The sequence below is a fragment of the Poecilia latipinna genome, unplaced genomic scaffold (assembly GCF_001443285.1).
Source record: "Poecilia latipinna isolate Pla-1442-1.1 unplaced genomic scaffold, P_latipinna-1.0 Scaffold1936, whole genome shotgun sequence".
NCBI classification, from domain to species: domain Eukaryota; kingdom Metazoa; phylum Chordata; class Actinopteri; order Cyprinodontiformes; family Poeciliidae; genus Poecilia; species Poecilia latipinna.
Window position 1 is genome coordinate 89,112 of NW_015114552.1, and position 17,079 is coordinate 106,190.

The 17,079-nt window shown below is 36.7% G+C and overlaps 1 long non-coding RNA gene across 1 annotated transcript in view; it reads left to right on the top strand.

Annotated features, from left to right (window-relative positions):
- Positions 1-15,727, top strand: part of LOC106935255 (uncharacterized) — a 21,598-nt gene extending 5,871 nt beyond the window's left edge. The window contains exon 2 of the long non-coding RNA XR_001421861.1: positions 15,568-15,727. This is a non-coding gene — a long non-coding RNA (uncharacterized LOC106935255). The remainder of the gene's footprint in view (positions 1-15,567) is intronic.
- Positions 15,728-17,079: the final 1,352 nt, after the last annotated feature.

Genomic DNA, 17,079 nt, shown 5'->3' on the forward strand with positions numbered 1-17,079 from the left:
ATATATATATATATATATATATATATATATATATATATATATATATATATATATATATATATATATATATATATATATATATATATATATATATATTGGTAATGTGAAATGTGCAGTTTGCTGAGTGTTTTTCTGAGCTTGATTGCAGTGTTACCTTAGGAAATAGCCACTGCAGCAGTGATTACCTTCACATCTCTGCAGTAGCCGTCTTGTTTTCCCTTTTCCCTTCTTTCCATCTTTGTTAAGTTGCTTCATACCTCTGAAGCAGACTTGCAACGACCAAGTTAGAAAAATTTAGAATACAGTGAGTTATCCCATTGGCTATAGTGGCATTGTCCTTTGGTGCAGGCCTACTCACTGATTTAAATTAGTAATAAATGTAGGCTGGGATTAATTCCCAGAGGATTACTGTCAGTGTGGCGGTTGTGTTGGCTCCCTCTTCATCTATTTGCTTTGCAATTTTTAAGAAGTATGAATAAGTTATGTTGATTTAGTCGTCTGAGAATTGTTTTTGAGTTTTTTTGGGTGTTCCACCATAAGGTTTCCACAGTAGTTTGATTTTAAACTGAGAATCTGTGTGTTTGTTTTTTTTAAGTGACTGAGATCCAAACATCACATCAGCTGTCCTTAAACCATTTTGTAATTTGGTTTTATACTTAGCGTTATCATTTTCCCAAGATTTATTTTGTGATATAACTTCTTGGCTTATATCTTGAGACATTGCTGCAATTGAGTAATTTGCTTATTCCCACAGTTTTGTATTATAAGCCTGGCAGGCCACCAGGCTTTACTTGTGCCCCACCAGGCTTAGCATTGCTTATTTATTTAAGGTTTTTTAAAATGTTTGCATTTTTTACGACTTTAGTTGGTGTTCAGGTATATAACACATACTTATCAAGTGATATTTTCAAATTTCCTGTCAACTTTAAACATTTTTTAACTCAAAAACATGACGGGCCGCTGGATGAACGACAGCCGTAGCAACCTAACACCGGCCTAGCAAGTTTTTTGAGGGAAACCTTGAGTCTTAATGGTTGGTGGGATGGTTCTGGGTAAAGTTGTTCTCCTATCACATGTTTATAACCTCTTGCTGAAGGTACTTAACCCTCTCTGTAGGAACGTGTGCACTTTGACTGATCATGTGACTGGTTCAGTCCATTTTCCATCTAGTTTCATGTTTCCAAACTATTAGAAAATCTTATGATGGCAACACTGTTGGTAAAAATTGCAATGACAATATCCGATTAGCATTTTGGAGTAATATTTGGAGTATATTAGCTAATAATGATTGCACGTTCAATTGTGTCATGATTATTGCCATAGATGTGATATATTATGCAACCTTACTCCAGAAGTTAAGGTCTTTGTCCCTAAATGCAATTTAAAACCATAATCTGTCTTCTTATGTTGTTTTCAGAGTAATGGCTTCTTCCTCATGGAACGGCACTTCAGGCCATAACTTGTTCGATTGATGACATTCTGCTGCCAGCTTCCACCAGCATTTTCAGAGGTTGTTTTTGGGGTTGATATGAACATTTTGCACCAACACATGTTCATCTTTTCATTCTTTTTAGACCTTTATGACGGCTGGACTTTCTCCTGGTGTTTACACTTTCATATAATTGTTTAAACAGATTAACTAAACACCACCAGACATCTGGAAATTGTACCCAATAACTTATCGAAGTCCACAAATCTAAAAGAAATGTGTTTTCTTCTGCTTTGAGTCTGAAAAGAATCGCTTATTGAGCTGGTTCTTTCTAGCTGCACCGGTAGCTCTGCAAATATCCGTCTGTGCAATTCTTCTGCAGCTTCCTTTATACTGGTTGCCTCTGTGTGAATTATTCATAAACAGTGAGCTGGATAGTTCAGCTACAAGGGACTTATCTCAGAGGAACATTTTTCTTTATAACTCTCACTTTCTGCAGTGTAGGACTTCTGCTTGTCTTTTATTTCCTTCCTAGGATAATCTCTCCAATCCCAACATGGATTAGTAATGACAGGAAAAGAATATGTTAATGCTTTTATACACGAATTGAGTCAGTGAAAGTACTGACTCAATATACAGTAAATTCTTTGTTGTTGTTGCATTTAACATCCTGGATCCAGGCAGGTCATTCTCTGAAATTATGTCAGCATTAGAGAAAAGCAAGCAAGCCGTCAGTCGTTCTCATTTTCTGCCATTGATTTTTAAGCATGAGTTGGAGGTGAGAACAATAACTTTTGGTTGAGATGTGGCTCGTATAATTCAACAGCTGAACAATTGGCTCTCACCCAAGGCCAATTACAGCCTGGCAAACCCCTGAGGCGCAGAAGAAAAACCATTCCAATAAATAGTGGTTTAAAAAAAAGGCAATGAAATGGCTCCAAAGTAACTTTTAATAAATTGACTTCATAACATTTTTTAGAGTCCAAAAATACAAATTCACATTGAAAATCTGTGCTTATTTGTACAAAGAGAGTGAGGTGATCATCTGTCGCGATAGGAAATGAAAGGGTGCACGCACTTTGGAGAAGAAACATACACAAACTCTGATTGTAATCAGGGAATTGTTGACGCACTCAGACTGGTGTCAAGTGTTTGCTGAGGAAAAAAGACACAAGAACAAAGCTCCAGTCTGGATGGGAATAAACAATATTGTGTTTGCACATTCATTTGAAATGAAAATTCAAGGTGCAATTCTTTTAAAAGGTTACTTTCCTCAGCTTTCTGACTTAATTAGTCCAAGAACAGCAACAACCAATCATCTTAAAACAAATCCAGTTGCAAGAACCTCAATGTTTCTGTCAGTTCAAGTTATTATTCCATCATCATGTTTTCTTTGGGTGTTTTATTACCATAAAAACAATGATTACTAATGCAGGAAGTGGAAATATGAGGTTGTTCTCCACCAATTATCTTCCTGTGTGCAACATCTACTGAGAATGGAACATGTCAGTAATTTATGGACAAAATTTTGCAGCGATTTAGTTGAGTTTTACACAAATTTCTTTTAGTTTTCAGTACGTGTTTCACACAGGAAGAGAAATGGTCAAGCTGATAACAGTCTAAGTTTGTTTTCAATCTGACAGACAAACTGTTCTGTAATTTAAATAAAAGTAAATAACAAAGACAGCAAATTTGCAAGCAAAGAATGGAAGATATAGCTACATAATGGGATTCATGCTATCGCTGTTAGCATAGTAATTAGCAGAAAAACAAACCACTGGACTTCCTGTTGGCTCCATACTGGTCAAACAATTTGGTTTTCAAGTTTGATGTAGGACAAAAAGATGTGACTTTACAGATTTTATGTTCTATACCCACTTGAGATCCAGTTTGGGTTTGCCAAATTGGTTTTGTCAACATGGGTTGTTGGTACAGATCAAACTAAATGCCAGCGATTCTAGATCTTCCTCTAATGTCTTAGATTTTTTTTATGGTCCAAAGCTCAGAAAAAAGCATTATGTCCCCTGTCACCAGATCTCCTGGAACATCCCAGAGCATCTACTTCTCACTGTCAGACTAATGGTATAAACCAAACGATAAATTATCTTAAAAAACAGAAAAAATCTTAAAACCAATCCTATGATGAACAGGAAGTCGGTGGACTGCAGCCAGCATTGGTTTTATATGATTCCTCATTTTTCCTGATAAAAGCCAACAATTTAATTATGTACCTTCTGCAGAAACACAGATCTATATCCACTCTTAAAGGATCACAATATTCTACCCAACAGGAAATAAAGACCAAGAATCTAATTACAAATTCAACAGGGGGGAAGATAAAATTAATGGTCTAAATTTTGTAACAGCTAAATATTTAAAGCAGGAAGTTTTTGTTGTACTTTCCTGAATATATTTCATATAAAATCGTTGCTTTACAAGGACTTAACTTTGGTCTGGTCGTATGACAGCAGCTTTTGGTCTATGAAAGTGTCAAATACACACTTAGAGCCTATCATAAGTTATTTTAATATTCATAAATCAAATAATGTCATAATCTATTAAAATTAGTCTTTTTCCTTATTTTGCTTTTCCTTGTTTTTCTGACAAACTCAGAAACAGCACAGTATTAAACCTGAAGTCTTTCTATTGTTTTAAAGTCCTCCTGTAAATTTTGTGTGCAAAGTGTCTCCTTCAACTCTTCTTGAAGATGTTCTGTTCACCGTTTGTTTGGTTTGGAGAGCTTTTCCAATGACATCAGTGTTAAAGGAGTCACAAAAAAAGGAAAAGAAAGCAGCCTGAGCCAGCAGGATGTCAGTTAATCAAATTTATTTAGGTTCAGGGAATCTATTTCACAAGAATCCGTAAATGACTTTATTTCCACCTTGAGGGAGAAGCTATTGGCAGGGCTGCAGGTATGCGAGCCCAGAAAACTGCTGTCTTTTAGCGTCATTTGAAGTATTCCTCTTTTCTGAGAAGCCCTCATGAATAAATCAGTGTTAAAAGGCAGAAAAAGGAATGAGATTAACTCATCATTCAGCTGTTTGGGGAGCTTTCCAAAGCCGCCTGTGAATAACCGAATGAAGAGGTTAACTTTATTCCGAGGAAAAACAGAAAATAACACATCCATTTTGGCTGTGCAGGGAAAACAAAAAAAAAAAAAAACAAGGGCAAATTTACATGATAAGTAGAGTTTAATTGTAAAGAAAAACGTCCAGTAATAGAAAAATAATGAAATATTTCTCTTCTGGCTTCAGATACGGCGACCGCCTGGCAGACAGAACCAGACAGCGCTGATAGAGGCTTGAAACACTTTCAGGCGAGGGCGTTTTCTCTCAGTTAATATCATTCATTTGCCCTGAACGCTCAGAATTTCACGGTTAGCTGGAGTGTCAGGAAAAAAAACCTGACTGATTTCTATAAATGGACTTTGAATGCAAGTACAAAGCTCCACGCGTGTATTTCTGCAGCAGTAAGTCGTAAATTGATGGATTTCTAAAGCCAGAAGGATGTTTTAGTGAGATGCGGATGAAAATTGGGACTTTAGGTTAGAAGCCATGAAGAGAGAGGATCAGATAGTGAGGATATTATTCTTGCTAAAACTACCTGGGAAAAGATTTGCTGTAGTAAGAAATGGTAACTTGTTGCTGCAAAAAATGACACCCAAAGGTTTTTCCTAAATTTAAAAAAGAAAATGAATGAAAACAAACTTTAAAGTTCAAGAAAAACATGCAAAAAGGGATGAAATTTTCAGTAAATAGCTTTCTATTTTTCAAAAAAGGTGGCTTTGTGTGATGACTAAATGAGAATGTGACCAAACTTCTCACTTGTGTATTGTATCATAATAGAATATTTTGAGGAGGATTTTAATTAAATTAACACTGAATTCCTGCACAGCATAAACTGCAAAAGGAAAATGAAAAAATGTCTCAATTCAAAAGCATTCAGATGGTTCGACAGCACAGTCAGCATATTATTTTGAGCTATTTTCCTTTATTCCAGTGAGTGTGTTGTGTATTCTACAAAAAAGTAAATGTAATTAAGTAAATCTAAGTAGTTTTGAAATAATATGCTCAAATTTAAGTGCGTTTAAGTAAATCAATGAGTTAAACTTCAGAACGAACGAAACAGGAAGTGCCTTTATTTTGATATTTTCAGCCGGAAGTGCCTTTGTCATGACCGCTTAACAGCGAAATAATATTGGGGTAAGTTGCGCTTATTTGTTTCCTAAATGAGTCAAAGTCATTTAACATAACGTTCAATTTGAGACACATTAATGTGGTTATTACTATGAAGCTACATCTTATATGTGTAATATAAGATGTAATCTTATATTACATCCACCAATGTCACTAGCTAACAATCGTAATTTTACAGTAAAACAGGCGCAGAAGCTGGAGTCTGTAGCTCATTTCGCTCTTAAATACATGATAAATCGTCAGTTAGACCTTAGACCAGGAGACTAACTAAATCTCATGTTTTTACGAGGCAGATTTAGGTCAAGCCATAAATTCTTATTTTTGCATCTTAAGGCGCCATCTTTGCTCTCAGTCCCGCTCTCACACAGCTGCCGCATCATGCTAATTAATCACCTGTGACGCTTGCCTGTTATTATTCCTTCTCAGTATTTAAAGTGGAACTGAACCGCCATTGAAACATAATTCATCTACAGACCATTTTATTTTAAATCCAATAAAGTGGGCAGCACCAAAAGACACTTGGGCTTCACCGGAAGTGGTCAGGAAAAGGTGAAATGTCATAAATGGTGCCTCCAGTTATTTCTTGTTTGCAAGTTACTTCTTTAAGCGCTTAGTTTTGTTATTTTTGATATATTTTCCTGCATAAAGGTCCTTACTTCCTCCTCCTCTGAGGATCAGCTCCTACATCTACAAGTTGTGGATATTATGTTATTTTTACCTAAATGATTCCTCATGAGACTATTTCTGTGCCAAAAACAAAAAGATTTAGTTTATTTAGCACTTCTACATGACCCCACATCCTCAGACTGTCCATTGCATCATTGTAATGTTCCCATTTGGCCAAATTTAGATTTTGATCTCTGTAGAGAAGCAGAGATAAAACCAAAATAGATTTCAGATCCAAGATGAACAAGTAATTATTGTTTTCTCTTCTTGTTATGGCTGATTAATGTCTCCCCCTCTCGAGGATAGATTGCCTTTTTTAAGTTGTCAAAACATAATTCATCTACATCTATTAATCGTGACATTTTTACTTAGTATTACTCTGACCTTTACCTCTCTGGAGACGTATGTGCAACAGCAGCATTTTGAGAAGTGAAAGCTTTATTGCTAGTCAGATTTAAAGAGACTGTGCTGCTTGTTTGGTTTTGGCAACTTGGACAGGAGAGGAAAAGCCCGGTTCAGGGGTCACAATTTACATAAGAGAGCAAAAAAATACCTCCGCTGGTGAAGCCTCTTTACTTCACTTCTGAAGAAATCTGTAAAACGGGTTAGCTTGTTGTTAGAAAACAGATGGAGTTAAGAAAAGTAAAATAATGATAGGACCTAATTCATTGATGCTTTGTAACACTTTCTGCAGTGAAATATGCAGCTTTTAAGCTTCAAACAAGGAGAGGAAATGTTTCCCATGGACAAGAGAAAAGTAATAATTGTAAAATAAAAAATAAATATGAAGTTGTAATAACCTGCTTGTATATTTGTGGTTTTAAAATATGCACAGGTCTTTAAAGTTAAAGGGTAAAATCAGACTATAATTACCCTTTTCTACTTTGTGTTTTGATCCTTAAAGATTGAATGTCATGTGAATTGATGGCCTGTTTTTAAACGCGAGTTAAATACCCGGATAACAGTGTGTTCCTGCTTATTGCAGTAAGACTCAAGCTGTGTGTGTAGTTGGTGAATTACAGCCTGTGATTATCTGCAGGTCGCCTCATTAGTGACTCTACGCTAATTTACTCTCCTTGTTGACTCTGTCGGTCATTATTGAAATGAGTTGGTTGGAAGCGGCATGTACTTATTTTTATATTTTGTGTAATTATAGGGATTTCATCAAATTCACAACAAATCAGTGCATAAATGAAAGAGGATTGTACATAATTTTCAATTTTACAGGGTTCATCTCCTGGCTTTGCACATTTAGAGACTTTGACCTGTTCTTTGCAAAATTGTTCAAACTCAGTCAGATTGGACAGAGAATGTCTGTTTGTTATCAGCCATTTTTTAAGATATCGTCTTGTTGGATTTATATATATACTGCTCAAAAAAATAAAGGGAACATTTCACTTTAATTTTGTTTGTGGCTCCAAATCCAGGCCTCCATTGGTTAATAAATTTGATTTCCATTGATGATTTTTGTGTGATTTTGTTGTCAGCACATTCAACTTTGTACAGAACAAAGTATTCAAATGAGAATATTTCATTCATTCAGATCTAGGATGTGTTATTTGAGTGTTCCCTTTATTTTTTTGAGCAGTGTATATTTATATATTAAGCCAGTAGGTTTTTCTCATTTATCGTCATGCTACTGCCGCCTGTCAGGATAAGAAGTTAAATTGTTCCAGAAGTTATTGCGATAAACGATAATATTGTTGTTTTGAGACAATTTTTAAGTAATATAATGGTAATGGTGAAATAATAATGGCAAGATCACATTCTCAAAGATCTTTAAATCTTTAAAGAACTTTAAATTCTAATGAACATTTAACACTGGAACTGGAATAAATAAAGAAAACAACAAATAAAACGAATTTTGAAGTCTTTGAAAGCAATATTGCCCTTTAAAAAAGGGGCTAGTTGAAACCAAACCAGCAAACTGAAGACTTTTATCATCCAGTTTTTGGTAGAAAGAGAGAAAAAAATAGATACTACTTCTGCCTATCTCCTGCCTGAATTTGACTCCTCGTCAGTCTATTATCGAAGTAATTATGCACTAGTTTGTGATGGTATATCGCATGAAATACCCTAAAAACGCATAGATTAAGATTCCAACAACCTAAACTGTGAAAAATTCCAAGTAGAGTCAATACTGAACTTCTATCTCTGGTGGTTTGTATATTATATTCAGAGGTTTAAAAATCTCTCCAGAAATGTTTATGTAAAATAATAGCCACCTAATTTTTGTCTAGACTATAGCTTTGATTGTTTTATTGGGGGTATAAAAGAACCGTTAAGCCAGTGGGAGTCCTGTGATTCCTTCAATGGAGGTGCCAGGTGCTGAGAACGGAGCCAGCGTTCAACCTTTGGCTCCTGCTACTCCTCCTCACTGTCAGTCCTCCGAGCCAGCTGCCAATCAGGATGACTGGCATGCAGCTCAAGTCAAGTCTTCTCTTTCAGCTCCGTGACTGACTGATGTTTATCCTACTGGATTTAAATTATGATTTGTATTTCACTCTGAGGAAAAAGAGGCATAATCTCTAACTCGATTAGACTGAGTGGGATATTCGCGTTTACAGGAAATTGGGTAAAAATGCTGACTTGAAATGTCATCGCCTTGTTTTGAAAAAAGAAAGACTTCGGTCATAATAAATAACTTGTCACTAAGATCCTACATATGCCATACAAGTGATATTTTATTCACCTTAATTCCAGTTAAGACATAAAAAATGATTCCAGCCATAACATCTGAGTCAGTTTGTGATTTATACTGGAACTTGCCGTATCACAGGAAATGCAACCTGGCTAGATTAGAGTTCAGATTTATTTAACTTAAATAGAATATGCAGAACTGTGAAAATGTATTTGCCCTCTTACAGATTCCTTCTGTTTTTGCCACAATTCAATATTTGAACTCAATACACAAATTAGAAAATCAGATTTATCCTGATTTACCACACAAAGTAGGTTTTAAATGATTATTTCCATTAAAAAGGATAAAGTAATTACTGTCAGATCTGTAGAATAAAGAAATCTTTTTGACTAGATCCTGTCTGACAACATGAAATAGGCTAAAGCCAAATCAGGTGTTTGTCCCAATCAGCCGCGGACAAATTCGTCTCCATTTGCACATCCTGCGCGGTTTCTCCAGGCTGAGGAAATTTATTGGCAGCAGAGTACAGTCGTCGATTGTCCCGTGGATTTACCTCACTGAATGAACGACAGCGATACATGCGGGAGAGCAAATGCAGCGTCAACTGAATGGGGAAACCTGCAATAACCAAATATACCAAGAGATTCTGGATAAACTAGACACCTAATGGTACACGTTGCCAATGGAGACTCATCCAATTTGGCTCGAACCAAACAGACTAGAGAGAAAGGTATTATAAGATCCGAAAGCGCAACATATCATGCCCCGATATGAAGAAATGTTGAACTTTTCCCATGAATGGGCAGCCAGCCAAAAATTCTACAAGATCAAAAATGACATGATATGTTTAAAAAAAAAGCATGGTGCTGATGTAGGACGTGGACCAACGGCCATGTTTACCAGAATCATCAATTCTTCTTTCTAGAGGAAAAATAATTACAGAGAATTTCCATAGAGAACTTGAAATATCAAATTTTGGTCTGACGTAATAGTTTATCAACTAGATAGATTTTGCAGCAAGTTTACAGTTTGCAAACTTCCATTAATCATGTTTCTACATTGTGGACGTGTTAAGCATTCCTGGTGGGACTGATTTATTCAGTGCCCTTTAACTCTCAATCCTACAAAAACATGCGGTATCATTTTTCAAACAACACTGAACCGAAAATCACTTGTCGTGGAAAGTTCAAAAATCTGTTTTCATCTCTGTCTGGATGTGAAGCCCCAGAGATCTCAGATGTGATGAGAGTGGAGCTCCTTTTCCAGTAATGAACACCTAATCCTGTTGCTTTGATGTCACTCCGAGGGGCACATACTCTCTGGGAGAAAAGTAACCAATTTTAACCAAAGGGGCTTATTTGCAATGAAGAAAACATCTTTTGGAGACAGAGCAGCCTTTTTTCAGCCTCTGAGCTCATTAAGTGCAGCCCTGAAAGTGTAGCGCTGTTCAAAAGTATTCAAACTCCTTGAAACATCCAAATTTTGGCATTAATATTTAGATTTAGATCAAGGGTGTCAAACTTATTTTCATTTTGGGCTAAAAAGGGCAGGTTGTGGCCGAATGCAGTGATAAAACCCATGAAGAAACTGTTAAAATATGAACATCTTTTCCATGATTTCGCAAATGTTGTCATGATCCAAGCCACTATTTTTTTGTAGTGTTGCTATAGAAATGTTTGCAAGGAATTTTGTGATATTTTTGCTTATGTATGATGGTAAATGTGGCTTTTTGTCGCTCTCCACGTCGATCCCAGACTACAACCTGACATCATGAAAGTCTGAGGAAGCAATGTAGTAGAAGTAAGAAACACTGCCACCTGCAGGTTGGAGTGAGCATTGCTTGAACTTGATGTTTTTGACCCATTTTTAGAGAAAGTTTGCAATAAACTCAATTATGAATTAATGCGAAAAAGTGTGGAAAAATCTGTTGAAATCACTTTGATTTAACTTTAAAAAATAATCTTCATTGTCCTTTTGAGATTTGGCCCCCAGGCCTTCAGTTTGACACCTTTTAGATGAACGCGAAATAGCAAGTAAGTGTGAAGTGCAAGCTTAATTTGTACAGTACAGGCCTGTTTTCTTTCTTTCTCCACTGCTATCTGTCACTCCGTTGTTATGCACATAATCTCTGCCTTTCCGAAGCCAAGGGAGTATCCTCTGACAGTCCTGTTGGCTCGCATTGGGGTTGGTGAACGGAGCCAGCAGCAAGAGGCCGCTAAGCCATGTGGCGTGGCCAGAGAGGACTCCATTTTCATAATGACGTGTCAACACAGATGAAAGATGATCTCTCCCCTCCTCCTCATCTCCAAGATGCTCCAAGAGTCCTGGCAACGGAGCTGGGAGTAAATCAGAAGGCAAAGGGAAGCGAGGAGGATGTGAGCAGCATGTCCACTTCTCCCAGTTTGGAAGACATCACCCGTGGCGCCAGCTCAAAAAAGTGCTACAGCTGATTTCTTTAGCCTCTTTAATTTGATTCCCACATGGTCATTGGTGTTGATCTGCGCTCTGAAACGCCGTTATGGGTTTTTTGTACTTTGGCTTGGTGAAATTACATTTGAGATGTAGACCTGGGGTGTATTCCTGCTCCTTTCTCTACTTGTTTATTGCCTTTCTATGCTTCACATTGGCTAAACAAACCTATGTGTATTTAACAGAAAGTTTGGATTTATCTCTTGGTATGATACTATTTGCCATTTATACTCTTCCAGTTTTAACAACCCCATAGCTGGTTGTTGTTTGAAGCACTGGCAGGAAATCAAATGCCACAAGTTAATTATTAATGCTGTGTTTTGATATAAAGTTCCCTCTCATTTCATAAGTTTAAAATGTATAATTCTGACTTTTGAAACGGGTATTAACGTGCAATTTTCATACAAGAAAAGATCCTTTTGCTGCAGCATTTCATCATCATTCTTTTCTTTCCTTCTGCCGTTCTCCAATAAAGAGTGAAAATTCATTATGAAGCTACAATATGATTTAGAAAGCAGCATGAGATAAGCAGAAAGTTTGAATCCAGCTGCGAGACAAATTATGACTGTACTTACATAATAAGACAAGGATTAATCAATCACCAGGAGCTGGTGTTTGATTCGTGCCAACTCTCTCGGTCAGTGCAGCTGCTTTCAGTAATTATTTCAACCAGTGGAGTATCCCTAATTAAAAGATCATCCAGATCTCACTGTTGGACTTAAATTTAATTTGGTTTCATGAAAAGCTTACATTTAAAGCTGAGACTCTGCATGTAAGGCGCCTGACAGGTTTCTTGTTAACAATATGAGAACTATTGCTGCTGTAATGATCAAATTAATGAACGTTTAGATGATTGGACTCCTTGATGATGCATGTGGATATTTTTAGAAACAATCAACAGCACTGATTTGTTTCTCATTACTTTTTCACTCACATATTTAATCTTCTTTAGCATGTAGTGAACCTTGGTTTATGCTATTCCCATGCTGACATATATTTAATACAGTGGTTTCAACACAAAGTGAGAGTAAGGGTTCTTTGTTGCTAAAAGAAGAGCTAGCATTAGCAAGTAATTTGGTTTGAAGCGTCACCATCTCTAAGAAATTAAGGGGAGGAGATATGAAATGCCAGAATGCCATCTTTTATTTTTTTAAGAATATATTTGTCACTACAGATGCTATGATGGATGCTAACGTGCTAACAAAGGCTGAATTTAGCATGGAAGAAGATAATAATCTTCTTAAGGTGTGCCTAAACTGGCACCAATCTATTTACTTTCACATTTCACAGATATGGATGTTATACTCTGCCTGGCAATCTGCTTCTTTATGTTTTTGTTGCCAAATTATCTGGAAACATTCGGGATTTAAAAACACTAAGAGAAATGTGTAAATAAAAAAACTGGAATACCAAAAGTCGTACTTTCAACCAATTAACCAATTGATAAACCTTCATTTAAATCAATATGCCCAGCCTCCTTTTACTTCACGTCTAAACATTTTTGTTTAACTGGCTTCACATTATTTTTTAAGGTTTTGTGACACTATTTGGGTTTATTCATGTATTATTATTATTCATTAGTCTCAAGAGCCTATTTGACCTTTTGCTGGTCACTCCAAATCGACCTGAGCACTTCTTGAACTGTCACAGAAACGGGAAGAAAGACACTTTACCAGAGATGAGAGCATAAACCTGTTATACCGACACTTCTTCACACTTCCCTCTGATGTAGGAAATGTATGCGCAGCCGTTGCCAAGTACAGCAAGCTGTTGGTCCTGGCCTGGAGATGGCCAGCACAGACAAAACAAATGCCAGAATAGGATTTCATCTCTCTTCCCTCACAAAAAACAGGCCAAGTGATTACTTATTGCAGCTTAATGAAATTTTAAGACAGTCTTGTCAAAAAGCTGAAAATAACTGAGGAGGATATCCCTTTGATCCTCAGACATATGCACATAATTTTCATATTTATACGCTCTAAACTTCGGCATCAGCCTACCTATCTCAGGTCGATACAACCTCCAAACTCCAGACATCGTTTTCTATGTGCAAGGACGGTGTCACATACTAAACCGCAGAGAATGTTCTTTTGATTTTAGTTTCTTAGCAACTAAATGACAGATTGCGCAAAGACCAACCTGTGCTCTCAGAAGTGAGAAAACACAAAAACAGAAGGACATCACTGGTTCTTGTGACAAATGTGTCTCCTTGCTTCAAACTGACGTCCAGTTCAGGTGGAAGTGGTGACCTCGAGGTGTTCTTTCCATGTCAGGTCGTCAGACTGACTCGAACGGCACAGCCGTCAGTGGCGGTGGAAGTCATAGAAACCACCTGAGCGCTAAGGCAAAGGATGGCAACGAGAGCTGGGTTGTCAGGTCAATATTTTTGTCAGCTATTTTTTTTCTGTGATGTAATTGAGTAATTTTGTTGTTTTTTAAATGTAATAATTACATACAAATCTGAGAAGTTTGACTTGGTGAAATTACATTTGAGATGTAGACCTGGGGTGTATTCCTGGTCTACATCTACATCTCTTTAGTTATTTGACAACCAAGTTGTCAAATAACTAAAAGCTGAATTATCTAGGAAGTAGAACAGGATGCTGTCAATTTGAGCAGCTTCTGCTAGCAATACTGGATCAATGTTCATCAGCGCAGACAGAGCATCTGCATAACAAAGCATGAGATCATGTAATTTCTTTGGATTCTTACTGCACTTGCATTGATTTTGTTGTTTAAAAGTATTAAGTATGTTTATCTATATTTTAAATAATCTTGAGTTTAAATGCTCATACCACAGAAAGTTTTTTCATGTTAGAGAAATCCTTGTGAGCCTGTTTTAGCAGGAAATCAAAATTAGCTTGATGCTAGCTGCGGCTCCATTACAAATACGCGCAAAATATTCCTCTAATGTTGAAAAAACATTCACAATTGAGGCATTTAGCTAAGCACAATTAAAATAATTTGATTTTAATTATAATAAAAAAAAACGTTGCACCATCTTCCTCCGACCACTTCCCGTTGTCTTCTTCGTCATTTCCACCAGTAGTGACATCTGGCTGTTGATCACATTTTGATCTGTTGATCACTTTTCGAGCTAAAAAAAAACACCTCATCAAAGCGCAAAATATTTTTATAGAAAAACATGAGTTTTTCTCTAAATTGTAGTGTTTCTTTCAAGCAAATATATTTTTGTAATTCCAATTTGCACCGTTTTGTGGTGAATGGAAACAGAAGAGTTTTGCACATGGTTATGAAAACAAGCTGCCGTTTCTTTCTTTGATCAACAGGAGGAAATAAACTGCATCAAGGGAAATAATTCTCTTTTTAATTTGGATAAGCTGAAGACTTTTAACTGCATTTTTAAAAATGTCTTAAGCAGAAGACAATGTCAACAGAAGTAACATTTTCTGTACACGGACCTATGCTCAAAATTGACACAGTTCTGGTGCTGTAACAATTTAATTTATTTCTGGTTCCTCCTGTTTTATAACCATACTAGCTTTTGTTTTCAGAGTCTACTTAATTTGTGTTTTCTAGTTAAGTTTGGTTATACCACGTGCAGAGTGCATCTGTCATTATCCTCCCTTAGTATACATGCTGAGTATATCCTCACGAGTTTCTCTGTTTATTCTCAGCTAAGTCTTTGTGTCTGCATTGCCAGTGGTGTTTTCTCATGCGAGACTCTGTTTGCTTTAGCTGTGCCTTGTTCTTCGTTTTGTTCAAATAAAACCTTATTTACTTTCTCCACCATCTTGCCATTGACTCTGCAGGTTCTCCACACTGAAAAATCACACTTGGTCATAGGGTTAGCCACCAAGTTTATCCTAAGTTTTGTTTTCTACATGCAGAATACCAGCCTTTAAAGACCAAACTTTCCAACTTCTATGTCAGATTGTCTGTTTCCTTGTTTTTGTGGTACACTGTATACCTTTTCTATTCCTTATTTATTCTTCTTCATCAGTGAGTTATGTTAGCAGCCATCAATCTGACTCGTTTCATGTTTTACGAGGCAACATGTGAAGAGAAAATGAGAGCATTCCTACACAATGGTTAGAAACAGAATAAATGATCTGTCTGCACTTCAGGAAGATAGGCACAGCTGGGTGCAACACAGGCGTTGCTTTCCCATTCGGTTGACGTTGTGCTTTTTCCACCCAGTACAGAATCCTGCTGGTGAAAGAAAAGGCTGACATGACAGATGATGTAGGAATTGGCAAGCAGCTGGCACAGTGCAGACAGACCGAGCTCCAGCGTCTCGCAGAACTCGGATAAAATATTCTTGGCTTAAATAAATGAAAAGGTTAACATTGAGCCTTAAGGCCTGCATTCATTAAAATCATAGTTATTAATTTTAATCCTACTGCTGTAAATACCTAGTGGAGTATAAAACATTCATAATTTCTACTTGGAGGTTTGGTGTTGGTGGTTTTCTCCATGATATTTTGGATTACATTTTAAAATGACCTTCATCTTCATCTCAGACCTTCATCTCAGGCTCTGTTTGGCAAAGGTCCAATTCCATTTCACCCCTCTCCCTGCAATTTGGCCCCAGCCATCCATTTTGCACATTTGTGCCAAGGAACGGGGTCTCTCCAATTATTTCAACAGCAAAGGCACACAGCAAATAGACGGGGCTTTCTGATCCTTAAAATGGACAATGTTCCCATTTTCTGTACTTTGAAAATGTAAATATAATTCTATAATCCAATGGAATTAAGTTTAGTTTAAACAAAACACTTATCTTTATGACAACAAAGTTTTCTCAGGTTTTTCAGTGATTTGTTGCAAGCAAGAGTGATCATAATTGCTTTTTTTTTTCTTGTTCACAATCTCAAAACCATTATTTCACCAACTGGCCTTATCCCTAACCCTAATGAAAGCTTTCAAGGAGCCAATTACTTTCCCCCCTGCACTTTTTCATTTACTTAGGTTCTATTAGTCTGATATTAAAATGAAGTTGCTTTACAAACCTTAACATTGTTTTAACAGAGTTTAATCACTCCATATTTGGTGTATTTTTGAACATTTTTTTCTGGTTTAGTTTCTAAAGAAAAGTAAACGTCTAAATCTACTACAGCTAAAGCTAATGAGGATCTAGGAAATGTGGAGAATTGCTACTTGAAGAAATCAGGAAGAATATTGGTTATATGACAAGATAAAATGATAAAGTATAACTCCGAACTACAGCGTTAAATCCCCTTAAGACTGTGAAACTACTGTACAAAGTGGGATAGCTTTAGAGGCTAATTCGGAGAGCATTTTCTTAAAGTAATGCCTTGAGTGCTCCCCAGCCTTCAACAGATATTCATTACCACAACAAAACACTGTTGTGTTTTCCGTGTTCTCTCTGTAAAATATTAAAAAGTCTGCATGGACATCTGCACTGCCTGGGGAAGAATAATGTGTTTCTGTTTTTACACAAGCCAATATCGTTTCTCTGAAGCATAGAAGGAAAAAGAGGTGTACTCCCGTTGTTATTGGCTTCTGAACAAGCGATTAAAGTCGGCGCTTTGCAGCAGTGATGACTCTTCAGCTCTCATCCCAGTCTGTGAATTTAGTTTGAACTTCTGGAGGCTGGATCAACCCCCGTAGACTTCGATTTGACTGTATTCACAAGGGATGCTGTCTCTTTCGTTGCTATTTTTTTCTTTATCCCTCTTTATGCATTTGAAGAG